The sequence below is a fragment of the Paramormyrops kingsleyae genome, chromosome 23, assembly GCF_048594095.1.
Source record: "Paramormyrops kingsleyae isolate MSU_618 chromosome 23, PKINGS_0.4, whole genome shotgun sequence".
Classification (NCBI taxonomy): domain Eukaryota; kingdom Metazoa; phylum Chordata; class Actinopteri; order Osteoglossiformes; family Mormyridae; genus Paramormyrops; species Paramormyrops kingsleyae.
Window position 1 is genome coordinate 11,171,032 of NC_132819.1, and position 8,974 is coordinate 11,180,005.

Consider the following 8,974-nt stretch of genomic DNA (forward strand, 5'->3'; position numbering starts at 1 on the left):
TCATTGTTGCACATCTACAGTTTAATGAGCACATCCTAGTTACCCTCCTGCAGTGACTTAAAGGAGTCAATGTGAGAGTAATATAAGGAAAGCAGCTCTGGTTGAGTGTGTTTATACCAGCAGACAACACAAGAAAATTGTTTATAAAATAAAAGAAATCGAGAAATATAGGTTGCATGAATACGGCACTTCTTAGGTTTTTTTTTTTTCTTTCTCTCTTCTCAAAATGTGAAAGAAAAAATTAAAAACCAAAAAATACATAGCTTAACTGCTATTTTAACCATGTACGAATTCTATATACAAATACAGAGTGAGAGTGAGTAAGGTAAGTCCTTCCGGAGCCTAAGGCATACGTTTCATTGTATACTTAAGCCAGCTACTTGTTGATTGGTAAATAATACCAACTATGCAGATTTGTGACTTGTGCATTGTGATCCTAATGCACTCCATTAGATTACTTAATATTTATTTGAATTAGCTTTAGTTCCTTTAATTCCTCCATGTTTAGACAAGACATCCATTGTAGGTTGCAAAGCAGTCTTTACGTTGGATGCTCTTTTGGATGGATCTGTATTCCAGCGAGGAACCTGGGTTTTATGACGTTAATCGGAGAAACAGTGCTTTCACACACCTCCTGAGATCTAAAATGCTAACCTACCCCCGTTCATTGTGCAATGAGAATGAATATGAATGAATGGATTCAGAAAAATGTGTCTTATGGGCTTACAATCGCCCATCAAGCAGCGCTAATTCATTATTGATTGCTAACGCTGTCAAGTGCACATTTCAGGTTACACAGCCGGGCTTCATTAAGCTGCTTTTACTCAGTAAAACAATCATTATACGCGTCAATAAATGTGTTTATAAGGAGTAATTGCCTGTGACGGCTTGTGGAGGCAGCAAGAGGAAATGAAGCTATTGTATGCGAGGCATATGTGCCGTGAAAGCCGCGATTGTTCCCCACAGTGCAGTGTGACGGGAATCACCAGGAACAGAAAGCCGGGAGAGGATGGCCGATCTGATCATGACTTTCTACTGAGCCTCACAAAAGAAGTAAAACCTGTAAATCAGAGGAAAAGTCATTTTCATAAGAAAATTTATGAGTCTGCACACTACAGTTACCATTTCACAGGTCATAAAAGAGATACTCGATATGTTTTACATGAAGCCCCGAAAAGCCGGGCCTCTGCGTCCCGTAGAAAATCTAAGGCAGCCTGCAATCTCCGTACATCCTATTTTCCCCTATTTTCACGGTGCTAGTAATTACTTGGAAATACGTCTTGCCTGGATGTTTATTCCATTAGTGCGAAAGGGGAGGACACTGGCTTTTTAAAATGTTTTTCTAAGACGCTTGAGGTAATATTATCGACCAAGGGCCGTTTCCTTGGGCAAACCGCTTAATCGTCATCCTACTGGAAGTAAAGCAAGTGTGAAGAGCTGCAGAGTCGCATGTGCTCTTTATGACTCATGGCAACATGCGTCTCAAACCTGAGCAAAAAACCATTAAAATAAAGTATTCCTTTCCTGTGCCAGCTGAACACAGTGGAAACACAGTTTGGTTTGGCTAATTCTTAAAGCAGCTGCAATGGACTAAAAATCTGGGATTACCATTCTTTGGCACACTTTTCCACTCGCTTTGATTAAATGAGCAGAGCCGTCACATACTGAGGTTTCGACATAATTGAAAGTAAACCGCACTTTAACCCATTTTGGACTCTCTTCGCTTTCGATAAAGACATGGAGACTGACGCGTAACGTTTGCTCTGCTGCTATCCCGATGAAAGTATATGAAATCTTCATCACAGTCGCATGCTGCGGTAACTGCTGAGCACACTGCTTTGTGAGGAAGAGGATGGAGACGAAGAGCTGGGTTGGTAACCAGAGCAATACCCGCGGGTACATCGAGGTACACTATCAGCTTAAATAAGATTAAGTTGGGCTTCATTGATCCCAGAGGGAAATGCTGGTGCATACAGCAGCAAGAATGTAGTGCACAGATGAACATCCATCCATCCATCCATCATTTATTCAGGGTCAAGGGGGGGTCCGGAGCCAATGGGCACAAGGCAGGGAATAACCCAGGATGGGGCACCATCGCAGGGCACAGCCACATGGGCAATAACAAAAAGCCTGACAGATAACCTAAACCAGGGTTTCTCAACCCGGTCCTCGGGGACCACCAGACGGTCCATGTTTTTGCTCTCTCCCAATTCCCTGCCAATTGGGAGAGAGCAAAAACGTGGACCGTCTGGTGGTCCCCGAGGACTGGGTTGAGAAACCTTGACCTAAACCATTTGGGGTGCCAACATTTGAGGGGGCACGGACTCGGGGGGGTCAGTGCTCTGTCGAAGTGGACAGAGGGAAAGGTGTCAGGCGCACTGTTAGGTTAGTATGGCAGGCTTCGGTGTCGCACAGACTACCAGGTTTGACTCAGGACACTTCAGATGTTTAATGCACATTAATGTGTGTGACAGATGTGACTGAAACAGCCTCGTAGGTTATTTACATTTAGGAATTCAGCCGCATCACGTTTTTATTCAACAGGTGTTACTTTCGTGCCATGAATGGAAATGGAAATGCTTCACGAACGTCATCTGTCTATCAATTAAATTTTTAAATGATTTTAATTCGTCAATATTCATAAGGGAAAACTAAATTTGCGTGGATTGCGTAAAGGTCGCTTCTAAAGCTTATTTCCTGTGTCGTGAATGTTTGACAAACATTACCTGTGGCGAAAGTATTTTGAATAAATTTAAGATGCTGTGAAATCCAAAAAATATCAGTAACATAAAGCTGTTTTGTGACTTAATCTGGTACAGATCTAATTATGCGTGTTATGCAGCTTACACAGAAAATCAACGTTTCAAGAATAGGCAGCCCACATTTCACTAAGGAGCTGAGTGTCTGTATCAATGTGTGATCTGGGTTACTTTTCCTAAACTGATGTTAAATGTCTTGAGAAAGCTTCTGTTTTTTTTCCACATTCTCTTTTCTTACTTTTTTCTGTTCTCCATACCAGAAATCACATACTGTTCAGGCTTATTTCAAAGGTTTATGTCTAAAGAGGTACACCAAGAACCAGGAAACATGCTGTAAGCGTAGGAAAATGGGATTATGTAACTGTTCAGAAATCCAGAGAATGGTGGATGATATTATAGTTCTTTAAAGAGCTTGTGCTATGGAAATAATTGCTTTTGCACTGGATTTATACAAGAAACACAGTAGGTATGTGCTTGTATAACATGAGGGCAAATTTATATTATAGAGCATATTAAGGTAATTGCTGAACACAGAAGGGTTTTGTTTGTAGAGTTTGTGGGGGGAGGGGAGGAGAACGTGAGGAAGGGCCAAGAATCATGTGACACAGGCATGATCATCTGACAGGTATGTGAAAAAAATGCGGGATTTTTTGTTGTTGTCATGTTTTGCTTTTAACGTGTAGTGTATGAAATCTCACAGCAACAGTAAGAACAAAGAAATAGAAAAATATTGAAAAAAATATATGGATGCACAGAGTGCCGGGGTTCATGCTTATACTCTTAACACCCCATGCATACCGCAGGGCTGCTAACATCCACTCGCTCATTCTGTTCTATGCTTCCTGTGGTCTGGCAGGCGGCAGCACACGCAAGGCGTGCATGTGACTCTGCTCTGTGGCGGCAGGCCAGCCAGCGCCGGTTTGGGCCAGATTTTGGAGGCCAGTCTGGCAGCTTGGTGGTCGGATGGTCATTTGACCGTGGGAATCCGTCTACAGTTAAACGTCAGCTTTGCTTCTTCAGCTCTCTCTGTCAGTGGCCGTCACCTTTCTTACGCCTGTCTCCATAAAGTTTGACCGTCTCCTGTTTTCTTCTGCTCAATAGACCCTAATCTGTCAGCAGGTGTACATTTCACAGAGGGCTGCACTTCTGGTTTCTAAGAACGTGTCTGCTTGGCTTGTCAGTGACTTGTGGTTGACCTGTTGGCTGGTTGTAACTTGTGCCAGTTGCCTGTTGGACATTCCTCTTGCTGAGCTAACTGATGTGGTCAGCGAGTAATGGTGGTCGGCTGCTCGTCTGGTTGTTGTCTAAATTGATACCACGTGTCAGACCTGTAGGAACAAACCAGGAGTGGGGAGATGTTCTTGCTCCACACCAGTAGAATTCCACCACATTTCTTGACTTGGGACAAAGTATAAATTCCTCTTTAAACAAAATGGTCACATGTTAATGGCTTTAAATGGGCATATTTGACATACGTGATATGTCACTCCTTGCTTAAGATATAGAGTAAATGAGTGTAATCCATTCATCCACCCATCCATTCATCCTCGACACAACTTTTCCTGTACAGGGTTACAATGATCTTGGAGGCTGTCCCAGAAGGTATACTGTAGAATGGGACATGGTAGACATGACGCCATTCCATCACAGAGCATTCCCCCATGGGGGGGGGGGGGGGGCTCACACAGACAGTAGAGAACACATGTAATATAGTTTCAGAGATCGACAGTCGGCTGCCGGCTTTGTTTCTTATGGTGCCTATTGTGTGTTTCAGACCACATAACATTCTTTAATCATTTGCGTCACACAACACTCAGTTGACCGAGGCCATAAACAGGCACGTGAGCTCCTGCAAAAGTCCATCTTGTTATGTTGTGTGTTTTTTGAGGTGGATGGGTCACAAACGAGACCCTTCGCCGCAGAGAGAGACGGGATTAAGCTTACTGACAGCTTTATTTGTGTTGTGATTTATTCAGGTTGTGCAGAGAAATGGACACATCCATCTCAGCCGGTGAAATGGGCACCTGCTCGCTGCCGTGCTCTGGGATGCCGAAAGTCCCGCTAGGAAAATAATGTCTGAACCGTGTCTGCTGACTGAAGATTGTAACATCAGTATGGCTAGGCACTCCTGCTTTACCAACCTTTGCCGTATACTGCATTCCAATGGACATTTTATTCAATGATCATTTTATTGACTGCTAATTAAATTCATTGAACGCTAATGAACACTAAACTTTCCAATTACTTTCCATCAATGTACATTGTTCAGGAATAGATGAAATGTCATTGGAAATGAAATAATTGTTATAGTAAAAATATGAAATAATTATAAACAGTGGTCTTTCGGAATAAGGATTATATTAATAGTAGCAATTTAGCATTGTGGTTTCCATGGTATTTAGAAGCAATGTGCGATTGGCATGTCATCCATCCATCTGCCAACCCATTATCCTGGTCAGGGTCAGAGGGATTGGAATGACAACACTGGCGAAAATAACACATGTGAGTGTGGAATTCCTTGAGTTATATCTTTCTTTATAACCGCTAGCCACTCCATGGTACTCCATAACTTTTTATTGTATATCAACAAAATGTAATATGTTACACAATGAATAATTTTATTCCATCCATTTTCCCTAACAGTCAGGATGAGCCTGCAGTCTATTCCAGGATGCAAAGGGCGTGAGGTGAAGGACACCCTGGATGGGATGGCAGTTCACTGTGGGGTATTATATGTAATTTAGAGATTCAACTGAACTGAGGAAGGACACCTGAGGAAGGGTAGGGAGAATGTGCAAACCCCAACCCTAGAGATACGAGGCTTCCCATATGGGACTGTGACGGATGTAAATATATAAAATTAAAAACACCATAGAACCACGTTCCTTTAACGGCTTTCTTCAAATGTTTATTAATTTAAAAACCATGCCATTGAGTTTCAGTAGCTGTTTTGCTCCATCTCTCAAGCACTGCTGATTTTGGTTAGTGCTGGAAAACAATCATCTGCACATTAGCATTAGGTACATTTACCTTTACTTGATGTCTGCCTTCTCAGTTACAAATGTGGGTTTTAGCTAACAGCTAATCCCAGGACAGCACAGAAATGGGGGCTGGCTTGTATAGAGACTGATTAAGATTTGAAATCTGGCAGATATGGACCTTCTAACACAGTGTTTCTCAATCCGGTCCTTGGGGATCCCCAGACAATTCATGTTTTTGCTCCCTTCCAGCTCCCTGCCAGACAGTCCATGTTTTTGCTCCCTTCGAGACAGTCCATGATTTGCTCCCTCTGAGCTCCCTGCCAGACAATCCATGTTTTTGCTCCCTTCCAGCTCCCTGCCAGACAGTCCATGTTTTTGCTCCCTTCCAGCTCCCTGCCAGACAGTCCATGATTTACTCCCTCTGAGCTCCCTGCCAGACAGTCCATATCTGGGAGCTTGTGAGAGAGCAAAAACTTGGACTGTTTGGGGGTCCCCAAGGACTGGATTGGGAAACACTGCTCTAGGAGACCTTTGAGACAATCACCCACAGTATCCACACCACTCCTGAACAGCTGCTGCACTCCATGTACTGTTAGGTGGAGTTCCTGAAAAAGACTCTATGAAGCTTACATTGTGCACTTCTCCACTGTGGGCCCCACCTGTACAGTCAAGGACAGCTCACATGACGTTGGGTTCAGGTTCAAATGGGTTATTGATGAGCTGAGAAGTACTTTTGTACTATTTCACCCTGAATCAAAACTCAAAATTTGCACGATCTTGGCCAGATGCATGATTATATTTGAATTAACCCAAAAGTGAGAATGCAGATGTGATGTGATGTTCCAGCATGGAAGTCTGATGTTTTGCAATATGCTAGACAGATTATTTACCAAGATAAACTATGTTTTATTCATGTAGTCTTTACTCAAGGTTGAATACAGATATAATAACAGCTCAAATATAATTCCTGGAAACAGAAGTGATCCTATATGCAAGCCGTTATTTTTATTGCTTTATTACAAAATATATGAGGGAAAAAATACATCCAGATTAAAGAAGCTCAGTAATTTGAAGTGAATGGTGTTTTGAGTTACAGTACTAGCACTGGACTCTTGGGTGCGATCAAACATTCTTTAAGTTGCATAATAAAACAGTTTATTAAAACGGGCGGATATCCAGGGATATCCTGGGACTTTGCTATCCTAGCGTTTTCACTGAGAGATCAACTGGAATATTGTACATAGGAGACAGTGGTCAGCTCACACTGAAGCCCTTGTGAGCATGAGTGTGCATCCATGAATAAGCAGCCAGTCTTCTTCTTGAACCTCCAGCTTCCCCCTGCGATACGAGACGCTGGAACTCGCTCAATAAACCTTCACAGTGCTCACATACTGAACACTGATGCCAGCATGCATCAATTATCCACCACCAAAAAATAGAAGAAAAAAGAAATTAAGTACTGTATAAATATGTATATTCCTGTTTTTGCCGATGCTTGCCAGCTGGAACCAAAGAAGTCGGATTACTGGCCATTATTCACTTGGTTTCATCTGTTAAAAAAAAAGAGCTGACGTGGGAATGCCGTCTCCTCGTCTGGGAATCTGCCGCCGGGGATTAGCCTGTGCGCCCGTAGCACTTCGAAATTTATGAGTCAGAAAGATGCAGGGATCACGGGGCAGAGTCAAGCAGGATGGAGCACCGTTCATCCATGCCACAGGTACCCAACCCCCCCAGGGGGCCACACGGCCGGAGGGCCCCGGATCTTAGCACACTCGCCAGCAGGATCCTCAAAATAAACTTTCTGGATTCATGGTCATTCTACTGCGCATGTTTTGGAGATTACCATCCATGTTAAAGTCTTTCGTCGTCTTGCGTTCCCTTTGGAGACAATGGAAGTGCTCAGGAATGGTACTGCAGGGCCAGCCCTGGATGTTCCGGGGCAAAATTCTGCTCAGCGCCCTCACGCCTCCCACCACAGAACAGCAGAAAACAAATTTTGTCATTTAAAAACATAAAAGCATTATTTTAGCAGGCACATATCCTGTGCTGACTAGCTAGCGTCTGCGTCGCCAGAAACGTAGTGGAATTGGCTTTTTGTCCCCTGGATGCCAAAACGGCGTTGTGTTGCTGTGAGGCACATGCCCCACTCCTCTGTCTGCCTGTCTTTCCTCATTCACTCCTCTTCCTTCTTTCCCCCATTTTCTTGCTGTGGGTAAAAGTCGAGGATCTAGCCAAGCGATTCAGCCTCACTGAGAATCCGTTTCTCAGGAGCTACTCACTGCCTGGACAGACAGATCCTGACTGAGAAACAGTCCTCTGACTTTCACCAAACTTCCCCAATATACACATATAATGAATACATGTTTCAATTATAAACAAGGCCATTCTTGTTGGTAAGGACGTATATTTTGTACTTGTATATTTGTGTACTTTGGTATATTTGGTTCATTTTGAGTAGCCTGTTGTGCCCAGATGGACTGCAGTAGGAATGTCTTAATACCCCCATCAGCCACCCACTTCCGACATCTGCCAGGTAAATCTGGTCTAAGTCGCACGTGGGTCTGCGGCAGACCATAGACTGACATAAAAGCACATGCCAATGAACAATTCATCTCCACATAGGCAAGATTCAGTGGTTTGTTTGGCTTTCACTGAATTGACTACAGACTGCTTCGTATGACCACGTTTTCAGGCCTTTTGTCCAGTACGACCCGGGAAGCAGCAGCTCTTCAGCTCTGGAATGGTCACGCTTCCTCTCTTCAATTTACCGGCTTGTAGCCTTGGCTGGCTGATCCACAACAGGCACTTGATCATTTCCTCTGAAATTTCCTCCAAAACGATCAACTTAGTGCCCATGATTCCAGATATACACTGAAAAATATATGCATGATTGAAATGAAACAGATTATGAAGATGCAATAGGACAATACTGGATTGCATACACAAATACCTACATCAGTAGTATCTGATATACCCTACTATCATGTGTTAAGGCCAGCTGTTGTCCTCAGTCTTCCTTTGCCATAAAGCTTTGATTTATGTGTTCACATTCTACACACAGAGGCAAAACACCATTTGGTCACTGCATATGAAAATATATTTTGATTTAGGAACTAATCTCTGAAAATGTTGATTACAGAGAAGGAATGATCAATCATAACAAATATTTGTGATTGCGTTACTTTTTCATTTGCTTGTTTACTCTAAACCATGCAAAAGTTCCAAAATGATGTT